The sequence below is a fragment of the Bos grunniens genome, chromosome 3 (assembly GCF_055505025.1).
Source record: "Bos grunniens cultivar Pamir isolate PY7600 chromosome 3, Bosgru_T2T1.0, whole genome shotgun sequence".
In the NCBI taxonomy this organism is placed as follows: Eukaryota; Metazoa; Chordata; class Mammalia; order Artiodactyla; family Bovidae; genus Bos; species Bos grunniens.
Window position 1 is genome coordinate 69,916,563 of NC_141167.1, and position 13,283 is coordinate 69,929,845.

General features: G+C 40.8%; 1 protein-coding gene across 9 annotated transcripts in view; it reads left to right on the plus strand.

Annotated features, from left to right (window-relative positions):
- The first annotated feature begins 4,884 nt into the window (after positions 1-4,884).
- Positions 4,885-13,283, plus strand: part of BRDT (bromodomain testis associated) — a 56,884-nt gene continuing 48,485 nt past the window's right edge. For 5 of the 9 annotated variants that reach the window (XR_015160471.1, XM_086391113.1, XM_086391118.1 and 2 more), the window contains exon 1: positions 4,885-4,997. The gene's annotated coding sequence lies outside the window, so the exon portion shown is untranslated. Of the gene's footprint in view, positions 5,057-13,283 lie in introns of all 9 variants that reach the window. The other 4 variants (XM_086391117.1, XM_086391120.1, XM_086391114.1 and 1 more) reach the window with 1 other exon arrangement.

Sequence of the window (13,283 nt, forward strand, 5' to 3'; positions counted from 1 at the left end):
AAGATCATGGCATCTTGTTCCATCACTTCATGGCAAACCGATGGGGAAACAATGGAAACAGTGACAGACTTTCTTTTCTCGGGCTCCAAAATCACTGCAGATGGTGACTGCAGCCATGAAATTAAAAGACGCTCCTTGGAAGAAAAGCTATGACCAAACTAGACAGCATATTAAAAAGCAGAGACATTACTTTGTCAATAAGGGTCAGCCTAGTCAAAGCTATGGTTTTTTCCAGTAGTCACATATGGATGTGAGAGTTAGACTGTAAAGAAAGCTGAGCACCGAAGAATTGATGGTGTTGGAGAAGACTCTTGAGATTCCCTTGGACTGCAAGGAGATCAAAGCAGAGAATCCTAAAGGAGATCAGTCTTGAACATCCACTGGAAGGACTGATGCCGAAGCTGAAGCTCAACACTTTGGCCACCTGATGTGAAGAACTGACTCATTGGAAAAGACCCTGATGCTGGGAAAGATTGAAGGCAGGAGGAGAAGGGGACAGCAAAGGATAAGATGGTTGGATGGCATCACCGACTTGATGGGTATGAGTTTGAGCAAGCTCCCAGAGTTAGTGATGGACAGGGAAGCCTGGCGTGCAGCAGTCCATGGGGTTGTAAAGAGTCAGACACAACTGAGAGACTGAACTGAACTGATCTGAGTAAAAATTGGCTTTTGGATTAAGCAATGCAGAAGTAACAAATATTTTTATTTATTTGTTTATATGTTGGCTGCACAGAGTCTTTGTTGTTGTGCTGGCTTCTTGAGTTGTGGCACATGGGCTCTAGAACCCTCAGGCTCAGTAGTTGTGATCCCTGGGCTTAGCTGCAGTATGTGGTATCTTAATTCCCTGACTGACAGAACCCAGATCCCCTGCATAAGGAGTGTAGAGTTTTATCCACTGGGCCACCAGGGAAGTGCCACAAATATTTTTATTTTTAGTGATGAATCAATTCCTATGTCTATATATATTTTATGGCCTCCAAATTTCTATACAAAACCGTTTGTAAAATTAAAATTCTTTTCACTGTGAGTTCTGGGGATACTTATGACCCCATGGAAGACCAGAGAGATAGATTTCCTTTTGTTGAACATGATGATGGAAAGAAGAATGGAAACTTTAAAATGTCTTTTAGCTACATTCATGTGATATCTGACTTTAAACTAAAATGAATATTTCATGGAACTATGTTTGATGCTTTTCTTAAAAAAAGTCTCAGTCTTTTTTTGTGTGTGTGTGTGTGACCCCCGCCAGACTCCTCAGTCCATTGAATTCTCCGGGCAAGAATACTGGAGTGGGTTGCCATTTCCTTCTTCAGAGGATTTTCTGTACCCAGCAATCAAATCCAGGTTTCCTACATTGCAGGCAAATTCTTTACCATCTGAGCCACCAGGGAAGACCCCCAAAATGTAATTACAACTATTTCCACTTGTCATACAATATTCCTGTGATATCCAAGTCTTAAACTATACTTTCTTTTCAATATTTCAGAAGCTACTTTTCTCTATATGTCTTTCTATCACACGTTCCCGGCACATCTCAGTATTGGATAAAAGCAACTATCTTCTCCATTACAGTCACCAATTTCTCAACTGTCTCAAATATGTCTTACTAACACACCTTTCCCTAGTCAGCTTTTTCTCCTGTTCTCTATAATTTTTTTTTTTTTAAGATTTATTTACTTCTTTGGCTGGCTGCACTGGGTCTTTGAGTCTTAGTTGTAGAACAAAGAATCTTTTTTTTTTTAAGTTGCAGCATGCTTCTGCATTGGGAGCTCAGAGTCCTAGCCACTAGACCACCAGAGAAGTCCTCGTCTATGAAGAAATGAAAGTGTTAGTCACTCAGTCATGTCCATCTCTTTGCGACCCATGTACTATAGCCCACTAGCCTTCTGTCCATGAAATTCTCCGAGCAAGAATACTGGAGTGGGTAGTAGTTCCATTCTCAGGGATGGAACTGGAGAAGGCACTGGCAACCCATTCCAGTACTCTTGCCTGGAAAATCCATGGATGGAGGAGCCTGGTAGGCTGCGGTCCATGGCGTCGCTAAGAGTCGGACACGACTGAGCAACTTCACTTTCCTTTTTCCCTTTCATGCATTGGAGAAGGAAATGGCAACCCACTCCAGTGTTCTTGCCTGGAGAATCCCAGGGACGAGGGAGCCTGGTGGGCTGCCATCTATGGGATCACACAGAGTTGGACACGACTGAAGCGACTTAGCAGCAGCAGCAGCAGGGATGGAACCTGTGTCTCCTACATTACAGGCAGATTCTTTACTGTCTGAGCCACCAGGGAAAACCTCCTAATTATTCTAAACCTTTTCACCTTCTTAAACCTCCTTCTTGCCTTCTCCCATATTCAGCCTGGATTGTGTTTCGAACTGTACAATAAACTTCCTACTCAAAATCTCTACTCATGTATCTTACAGGCACCCTGAATTCATCGCATTCAAAACTGCACCAATGCTCTTCCCTCCGTCTCAAACTTGCTCTTCCCTCCTACAATTCCTTTCTCAGTAAATGGTGCATTCCTTAAGCCAGAAACCCCAAATCATCTTTATGTCCAATCTAACACCAAATCCTGTGAAATATACTCCCAAATTAATTCATTCTCCATATTTTTCATTTTGCAACCATTTTAAGTTATTTAAAAAATAAAAACTCAAATCTGGTTTTGTCACTCTCCCTACCCACCCCTACCCTTAATTCAAATTGGATTAAGGGCTAATGTACTCAAAGAGAATACACTTTAGAGCCTTTCAATACTTTGCACTCATTGTGCTTACTGTCTAGTGGGGAAAATAAGATATGAAATATAACAGTGGCTATATAAGTACAATCTAGTGATAAGTGCTATATAATTAAGTTGCAATGAGAGTGCCTTAAACCAAAAGATGTAATCTAGTGGAGGCCTCCTTGAGGAAGTGACTTTAGGTTGACACCTGAGTGTGGGATGGAAGGAAAAGAGAGAAGAGCTCATTACAGAAGCAAAGAGAGAGAGAGAGAGGAAACAAGGCATTTACCAAAAGGAGATGGTAATGGAGAGGGAGCACTGCAGGAGGGGAGGTTGGAGCTGAACATAGATAAATCACATAAGACTTTGTAGTTCATCTTAAGAGTTTTGATCTCTATCTTTAAATAATGGGAAATAATTGAATGGTTTTAAGAGTGTCAACATGATGACATTTAGCTTTTCTAAAAAAGATCACTCAGGTTTCTCTGTGGAGTATGCTTTTATTCCTTCCACTGGTTCTCAGGAGAAGGAGAGCCAAAAACATGACAGTGAGCAAGATTTGCACTAAGTCATTCCTGGGTTTTATTTCCTTTGACCTCTCTTAGCTCTTTCATGGTGATGGTCACACCAGAGGTCTATACCTGGGTTACACCCTAAGTCTTACCTTTTTGCTGCATGATGAGATTTTATACAATAAAAACAAGTTCAGTTCAGTTGCTCAGTCATGTCTGACTCTTTGCAACCCTATGAACTGCAGCACACCAGGCCTCCCTGTGCATCACCAACTCCCAGAGTTCACTCAGACTCACATCCATCGAGTCAGTGATGCCATCCAGCCATCTCATCCTCTGTCGTCCCCTTCTCCTCCTGCCCCCAATCCCTCCCAGCATCAGTCTTCTCCAATGAATCAAATCTTCGCATGAGGTGGCCAAAGTACTGGAGTTTCAGCTTTAGCATCATTCCTTCCAATGAACACCCAGGACTGGTCTCCTTTAGAATGGACTGGTTGGATCTCCTTGCAGTCCAAGGGACTCTAGAGTCTTCTACAACACCACAGTTCAAAGGCATCAATTCTTCAACACTCAGCTTTCTCACAGTCCAACTCTCACATCCATACATGACTACTGGAAAAACCATAGCCTTGACAAGTATTAAATCTAAATAAAGTAAATGCTGTGATATTAACTCTTTCATACAATTCTTGGTCTTTGGGTTACTTGGAAACAAAGACTAAAACAAACAAGCAAAAAAAAGAAAGAAAGACTTTCTTTGAGTAAGAGTCTTTCTAATGTAAAAATGCCTACAACTCATTATTTACGTTGACCTCTAGTAGTTGTTACTTTCTTGTGAACACTTGGTCCTGATGACCTTTACTCTCACATAAAAGAGACTGAATCCCATGCAAGTTGTTAATGACCCTCAGATTTACGATTCAGGAAACTGGAGGTTGATTGGGTTTTGATGGGTTTATCAGGCAGTTCTCAGCTGTTTTTTCTCCTCCCCTCCCTCATCCACTCTTCAATCTAGGAATGAATACTAAGGAATTTAGAAACATTGTTTGCAATTGGATCCAAAGGCAACTACTGTGCTGAATACACTTTTCGAATTCACTCCCACAAATAATGAGGAGGTACTGACTGGCCAAGACTCTCAAAATCCACACTGTCTCCTTACCCAGCTGTTGTGAAATAGATCATTAAGTGCCATTTTAAACCCAAAGAGCTCATGTTGGCTCCAACTTCAGCTTTTACCAAATGCTAAACACTCACTACTTTCAAGAGAATGGAGTTTTGGGGAGGGTGGAAGGAAAAGTATGAAAAGCAATGAAAACACCACAAGTCGAAACTCATGTATCCTCATGACAACATGGAAGCTAATCCGTTGATTTGTTTTGACGGTACACGCCTTTAGGGCGGCGCTCCTACTCCTATATCCTTAGCTCTCTGTACCGGGCCTGGCTCTCAGGAGGAAGCAAGCGATCAGCAAACTTGCACTTGGTGCATGAACCACCCAGGCCCAGCCGAGGACCTCGGAGCTCAGACATCAGGCACCCTTCCAGCGGTCTGGAGCCAGTCTGAGTCACGTGACGTGCTCCAGCCAATGGGCCCGCCGCCGGTGGAGCGTCGCGGATAAAGGCGCCTGTCACTGCCCGCTAGCGGCCGCCATTGGGGTGAGAGCTGGCGGCGACGGACTGTGGAGAACTGCTTCCCTGGACCGCTTCATCTTGTGCAAGCTGAAAGGAGCGATCCGAGAAGTCCTTTCCACAAGGGGTAAGGGAACCCCAGCGGGAAGCACTACTCTGGAATCCAGGCCCTCGCTGTCACCCTGGGTAGGGAGTAACCGTTGTGTTTTTTTTTTTCCCCCCCTCTCCTCCCCTCCCCCATCAACATTGTGCGACAGTAAAGGCAGTTAGAGAGGCCATCCCTGTGTGTGGCTGCAGCCCAGGTGAGCTGCCAGTTCCTTTCTTTTGGTCTTCCCAGCGGCAAGCTCCTTGCCCCATTGGACCTCTAAAAAAAAAATTTTTTTTTTTTTTTGGCTTTTCTCTTAAACGCTTGGTTCTTTTTTTTTTTTTTTTTTTTCCTTTCCCTAAGGAAGGAGTGGGAAAAGGGAGGTTGAGCGAGGGGTTAGGGGTCTAGTTGTGCAACCTCCTCCCATTTTGAAAAACAGTCATGTTCTTTGTAGTTCTCGTACGTCTTGGATTGGTGGAGCGCTGCTGGTACTGTAGTTTCGTGAATGCAGGAGAGAGCAAAGAGCTTTAGATGTAGCTGACGTTTTAGTTGTGTTTATTCTGGGTGTCATCATTTGGGACAGGAGATTTCCCGTCCTTGATTAATTAATTCATTCACGTTAAGTTATCAAGTAAACCCTTGGAACATATTAAAGCCTCTGTTGGGTGTTGTGGAATCTGGAGATGGGCCTGGCTTCAAGGCGCTGCGTTGTGTTAAGAATTAAAATGAGGTATGTACAGGGTGCTTTGGGACCTGTGGGAAGCGCCCGTATGGTTGGAAGGCAGCAGGGGAGGCTTCTGGGTAGGGGATTACTGATCTGGGTCTTGAGACCAATAGAAGTTAGTCTAAAGAGTAAGGGGAGCTCTGATGAGGAGAAATTTTCCAGAGGCTTGGACATTGTGTGAGTACAAAGTAGGGTGGGACAGTGGAGAAGGGCAGATTTTTGAATGTGGCTGGCACCATGTTGGGAGAGTAGCAAGAGATGAGTCTAGTGAGGTAGGCAAGGGGCTGTAAGAGGATTTGTCTTGTATCATGAAAGGCTGTGGGTTGAACAGTATGATCTTAAGTGGCTGAACAAAAAAATCAAAACATCCCCATTGCATTAATTCAGGTGGGAGATTATAAGTGATTGAAGGAAGGAAGTGGTTTAGAGATAGAAAATAGGAACACTTAAATATATTCTGAATATGTAAATTTATATTCAAATAAATTGTTTAGAGGTATTTGATACCATGAAGAGTCTGAGAACTGCAAAAAGGGAGTAAACAAGACCTCGGGGATATTAATGGGTTAAAGAAGATGAGATTATAATTCCTTTGAAATTCTAATCTGACCCACCTATTTGTTCTCTTAGCACCCTCTTCTTATCTCCATCGCAGCGATAATTATATGTATCCTGTTGTAATTGCCTGTTTGTAGATCTTTGTGAAGAGATTATTGTATCCCCATTTCCTAGCTCAATCCACCATTGTAGGCACTTTGTAGATATTTAATAAGTGAACAAACAGAATCTGGGGAAAGTGGTATCCTGGAAACCAGCAAAGAGTTTAAAGAGAATCACAATAGACTGGTGACAGATATAGCTGAGAGGTCAAGTAAGGTATAAGATTCAAAACAGTATCCATTGGATTAAACAAGTAAATATGGTAAGTATTAACTTTAGTGTAAGGGCAGTTTTGGGCATCGCTTGTCAGCTAGTAAAGAATCCGCCTGCAATGCGGGAGACCTGGGTTCGATCCCTGGGTTGGGAAGATCCCCTGGAGAAGGAAAAGGCAACCCACTCCAGTATTCTGGCCTGGAGAATTCCAGGGACTGTAGAGTCCATGGGGTTGCAAAGAGTAGGACACGACTGAGTGACTTTCACTTCACAAGGGCAGTTTTAGAGGAATGGCAGGAAAAAGTCATGTTTGAGGTAGGGAGTAAAAATATCATTTTTCAAGGTGCTCTGATGTGAGATACAGAAGAGAAGATAGAGACCCCAAGGACAGAATAGGATCAAGAGTGGAATTTTTAAAAATTGAGAAAGTTTGTCTGGATGGTAAGCTAGTATAGAAATACTTAAGATGCAGGCAAAAGAGAGCAAGTGTTATTCTAGAGTATCTGGGGAAAGAGTTCAGACAAGAAAATTGAGGGACAAGCAGATGAGAGGATTGAATTGTTGTGAAGAATATACATCATCTACAAATCACCGTTTGACCTTATTAAATAAAGCCTGAAGAAACCATTTTCTCCCTTGAACTGGAGATGTCTAGTTTGAAAGTCAGTATTTGAGCTCATCACAAGGGCAGATTACTTTTGACCTGAGTCCTAAAGGCATCAAGGTTCAAAATCCAAACTCTGCACCGCACCCGCCCCCCCCCCCCCCCCCCCCGACCCATTACCATCATTTTTATTCAGGATATACAGGAGATAAGAGTGTTTGAAAAAAAACTAAGGATTAAGCAGCCTTTCACAAACCTAATAAAGACAGAAAGCCCAAATACAAAAAAATAATGCTTTGAGGGATATAACACCAGAGGTGTATAAGCAAAAATAAAATAGGGAAGGAAAGATAGCTTAAATTTAAGGTATACAGTGTAATGATTTGCTTTACATACATCATGAACTGATTATCACAATACATTTAGTAAACATCCATAACCTCATATAGGTACAAAATTCAATGGAAAAATTTTATTTTCATGATGAGAACTCTTAACAGAATCCAAGTTCTTTATGCTGTACTGCTTCCTTGCATATGTGAGATCTATGAACTCAACCAGAAGTGTCACCATACAACAAAATAACTTATTCTCTGACATTTATCAAAATAGAAAATATTTTTAAACAATCTTTATTCAAAGCATCAAAAAATTTCAACTCTATTTTAAATTGAGAAGTAAGTGTGAAAAAAGTTTCTAAAAGGATACACAAGTTGCTAAGAGTTTAAGGAGGGGCATCTGGTTACCTGGAGGACAAAAATGGGAAACTGTTGTGTACTGTTCAAACCATGTGGATGTTAAAATTCAAATAAACTTCATTTTTATGAAATCCATGAATGGTATATTGTCTTAAGAATTTCTCCAGAATTCCCAAGGTTATTTTATAATGGGCAAAATGGATCTGATTTTCAGGCAACTTGACCATGGAACCATAGAAAGATTGACAAGGTGGTACTACATTATTTTGTGATTATCAGAATAAATCAGAATTCATAATCATTTATGATACATTGTCTTTTGAGCAGTTGTGATTGGTGGTTGTTAACACTCAATTCTTAAGTGATATGAGATTTCATCTGCCCATGCTATCTATATATCTTTGTAGAAATATATCCATGAGTAAAAAATGTTTTAAAAAGAGAAATAAAATGACAACTCATCATAAACATTAGAAACAACAGTGAATTTTCACATAGGCAGAATAGGTTACAGTTTATGCATAGTTGCCAGCAGACTTGTAACTCCATAGTTCACTGTGTTGAAGTATAAGTGATTTTAGAGAAGAGTGGTTACCTTAAACTAACCAATCTATTTAAGTGACAAATTACTTCTGACACCTTACTGATTGTGACCTACCATTATGTCAATTACGGTAAATCTTTTGGAGGCTCTGTTGCTAGACCATTACGCTGGAATTTTCTGTTTACTTATAGTTATTAAGAGTAAAAGCTGGAAAGAATAAACATCTTCAGAGAATGTAAAATAAAATTGACAGCTATCTGACAGAAATTTGCCAGTTATTTTTTAAAGCCACATCAGATCAGATCAGATCAGATCAGTCGCTCAGTCGTGTCCGACTCTTTGCGACCCCATGAATCACAGCACGCCAGGCCTCCCTGTCCATCACCAACTCCCGGAGTTCACTCAGACTCACGTCCATCAAGTCATTGATGCCATCCAGCCATCTCATCCTCTGTCGTCCCCTTCTCCTCCTGCCCCCAATCCGTCCCAGCATCAGAGTCTTTTCCAGTGAGTCAGCTCTTCACATGAGGTGGCCAAAGTACTGGAGTTTCAACTTCAGCATCAGTCCTTCCATTGAACACCCAGGACTGAACTCCTTTAGGATGGACTGGTTGAATCTCCTTGCAGTCCAGGGGACTCTCAAGAGTCTTCTCCAACACCACAGTTCAAAAGCATCAATTCTTCGGCACTCAGCTTTCTTCACAGTCCAACTCACATCCATATATGACCACTGGAAAAACCATAGCCTTGACTAGATGGACCTTTGTTGGCAAAGTAATATCTCTGCTTTTCAATATACTATCTAGGTTGGTCATAACTTTCCTTCCAAGGAGTAAGCGTCTTTTAATTTCATGGCTGCAGTCACCATCTGTAGTGATTTTGGAGCCCAGAAAAATAAAGTCTGACACTGTTTCCACTGTTTCCCCATCTATTTCCCATGAAGTGATGGGACCAGATGCCATAATCTTTGTTTTCTGAATGTTGAGCTTTAAGCCAACTTTTTCACTCCCCACTTTCACTTTCATCAAGAGGCTTTTGAGTTCCTCTTCACTTTCTGCCATAAGGGTGGTGTCATCTGCATATCTGAGGTTATTGATATTTCTCCCGGCAATCTTGATTCCAGCTTGTGTTTCTTCCAGTCCAGCGTTTCTCATGATGTACTCTGCATAGAAGTTAAATAAGCAGGGTGACAATATACAGCCTTGACGTACTCCTTTTCCTATTTGGAACCAGTCTGTTGTTCCATGTCCAGTTCTAACTGTTGCTTCCTGACCTGCATACAGATTTCTCAAGAGGCAGATCAGGTGGTCTGGTATTCCCATCTCTTTCAGAATTTTCCACAGTTTATTGTGATCCACACAGTCAAAGGCTTTGGCATAGTCAGTAAAGCAGAAATAGATGTTTTTCTGGAACTCTCTTGCTTTTTCCATGATCCAGCGGATGTTGGCAATTTGATCTCTGGTTCCTCTGCCTTTTCTAAAACCAGCTTGAACATCAGGAAGTTCACGGTTCACATATTGCTGAAGCCTGGCTTGGAGAATTTTGAGCATTACTTTACTAGCGTGTGAGATGAGTGCAATTGTGCAGTAGTTTGAGCATTCTTTGGCATTGCCTTTCTTTGGGATTGGAATGAAAACTGACCTTTTCCAGTCCTGTGGGCACTGCTGAGTTTTCCAAATTTGCTGGCATATTGAGTGCAGCACTTTCATAGCATCATGTTTCAGGATTTGGAATAGCTCCACTGGAATTCTATCACCTCCACTAGCTTTGTTCGTAGTGATGCTTTCTAAGGCTCACTTGACTTCACATTCCAGGATGTCTGGCTCTAGGTCAGTGATCACATCATCGTGATTATCTGGGTCGTGAAGATCTTTTGAGCTCCTTTTAAAAAGTTTTTAAATAAGGAACAAGATAGGGATTGGCTTCCCCAGTGGCTCAGCTGGTAAAGAACTTGCCTGCCAGTGCAAGAGATGCAAGTTCTATCCCTGGGTCAGGAAGATCCCCTGGAGAAGAAAATGGCATCCCACTGCAGTATTCTTGCCTGGGAAATCCCATGGACAGAAGAGCCTGGTGGGCTACAGTCCATGGGGTCGCAAAGAGTATAAGCACACACACAGGGGACCCTGGTGGTCCACTGGTTAGGACTGTCACTGCTGAGGGCTGAGGTTCATCCCTGGTAGAGGCTGAACTAAGACCTCACAAGCCTTGTGAGGAAAAAAACAGAGAACTAACATAACTTTGAACACTAAGACTGGGATAATTATAAAGCAGTTTTATTAAGGGGATAATTCCTAGTCCTCTATTGCTGGATAGTTTCACCTCACACTAGAAACCAGGACCTCCAGCCAAGTAATGCAGAGCACTTCTGAGATAATTATCAGATTACCAAATATTAGCTATTGTTTTGCCCAGTGATGATTATCAGAGCTTTTGTCCATGGTCAGTCCATCTGCAGCATTAAGTAACAATGTACTTTATTATTAAAGATTGCTGATATAGAAAAATGGATAAAATAGTACAAAGGAACCCTGTATAACACCAACAATGTCAACGTTTTTTCTGTTTGCTTGTCTATATAGGTTTTTCTCCCAAATCTTTAAACATTTCACAAATGTTACTATTCACACAGAAGTTTTTATTTATTTTTTAACTGAAGGATAATTGCTTTACAGAATTTTGTTCATTTCTGCCAAACATCAGCATGAATCAGCCATAGGTATACATATGTCCCCTCCCTCTTGAACCTCTCTCCCATCTCCCTCTCCATCCCAGCCCTCTAGTGTTGTTACAGAGCTGCTGTTTGAGTCCCTGAGCCATACAGCAAATTCCCATTCACTATCTATTTTACATAAGGTACTCTCTCCGTACATCTCACCCTCTCCTCTCCCCTGCTCCCAACCCACGTCCATAAGTCTGTTCTCTCTCTGTCTCCACTGCTGCCCTGCAAATTTCAGCAGTATCATCTTTCTAGATTCCATATATATGCATTAGTATATGGTATTTTTCTTTCTCTTTCTGACTTACTTCACTCTGTATAATAGACTGTAGGTTTATCTACCTCATTAGAACTGACTCAAATGCATTTCTTTTTATGGCTGAGTAATATTCCATTGTATATATGTACCACAGCTTCTTTATCCATTCATCTGTCAATGGACATCTAGGTTGCTTCCATGTTCTAGCTGTTGTAAATAGTGCTGCAGTGAACATTGGAGTACATGTGTCTTTTTCAATTTTGGTTTCCTCAGGGTGTGTGCCTAGTAGTGGGATTGCTGGGTCATATGGTGGTTTTATTTCTAGCTTTTTAAGGAACCTCCATACTGTCTTCCATAGCAGTTATATCAGTTTACATTCCCACCAACAGTGCAAGAGGTTTCCCTTTTCTCTACACCCTCTCCAGCATTTATTATTTATTGTTGTAGACTTTTTGGTGATGGCCATTCTGACTGGTATGAGGTGACATCTCATTGTAGTTTTGATTTGCAGTTCTCTAATAACGAGCAGTGTTGAGCATCTTTTCATGTGTTTGTTAGCCATCTATATGTCGTCTTTGGAGAAATGTCTGTTTAGGTCTTTTTCCCACTTTTTGACTGGGTTATTTGTTTTTCTTGTATTGTATGAGTTGCTTGTATATTTTGGAAATTAATCCTTTGTGAGTTGTTGCACTTGTTATTATTTTCTCCCATTATGAAGATTGTCTTTTTACCTCCTTTATAGTTTCCTTTGCTGTGTAAAAGCTTTTAATTTTAGGTCCCACTTGTTTATTTTTGTTTTTATTTCCATTACTATAGGAAGTGGGTCGCAGAGGATCTTGCTTTGATTTATGCCATCAAGTGTTCTGCTTATGTTTTCCTCTAAGAGTTTTATAGTTTCTGGTCTTACATTTAGGTCTTTAAATCATTTTGAGTTTATCTTTGTGTATGGTGTTAGGAAGTACTCTAATTTGAGTCTTTTACATGTAGCTGTCCAGTTTTTCCAGCACCACTTATTGAAGAGGCTGTCTTTGCCCCATTGTATATTCTTGCCTCCTTTGTCAAAGATAAGGTTCCCATAGGTGTGTGGCTTTATTTCTGGGCTTTCTATCTTGTTCTTGTGGTCTATATTTCTGTTTTTGTGCCAGTACCATACTGTCTTGATGGCTGTAGCTTTGTAGTATAGTCTGAAGTCAGGAAGGTTGATTCCTTCAGCTCCATTCTTTGTTTCCAGCTCCATTCTTCTTTCTCAGAATTGCTTTGGTTATTCAGGGTCTTTTGTGTTTTCATATGAATTGTGAAATTTTTTGTTCTAGTTCTGTGAAAAATGCCATTGGTAATTTGATAGGGATCAAGTTGAATCTGTAGATTGCATTTGGTAGTACAGTCATTTTTACATTATTTATTCTTCCAACCCAGGAACATGGAATATCCCCATCTGTTATTGTTGTCTCTAATTTCCTTCATCAGTGTCTTATAATTTTCTGTCTACAGTTCTTTTGTATCCTTAAGTAGGTTTATTCCTAGGTATTTTATACTTTTTGTTGCAGTGGTCACACTAAAATTTTTGAGCATGTATTTAAGGTAAACTTTTTTCCCTTACATAATTGTCCTACTGTTCTCACACCTATTGAACCAATTCCCTCATTGTCCCCAGAAATGTCTTTTTTTTTTTTTTAACTACACCCTACAGCACACAGGATCTTAATTTCCCAACCAGGGTTGAACCTGTGCACCCTGCAGTGGAAGTGTGGAGTCTTAACTGCTGGACCTCCAGGGAAGTCCTCAAAAATGTCTTTAATAGTTGCTTCAAACCAAAATTTGACATAGGGTAGTAAGTTGAGTTCAGTAATTATGTCTTAATTCAGAGCAGTTCCTAATTTTCTTTAAGTCTTGAGTTTTTACAAAAAGCT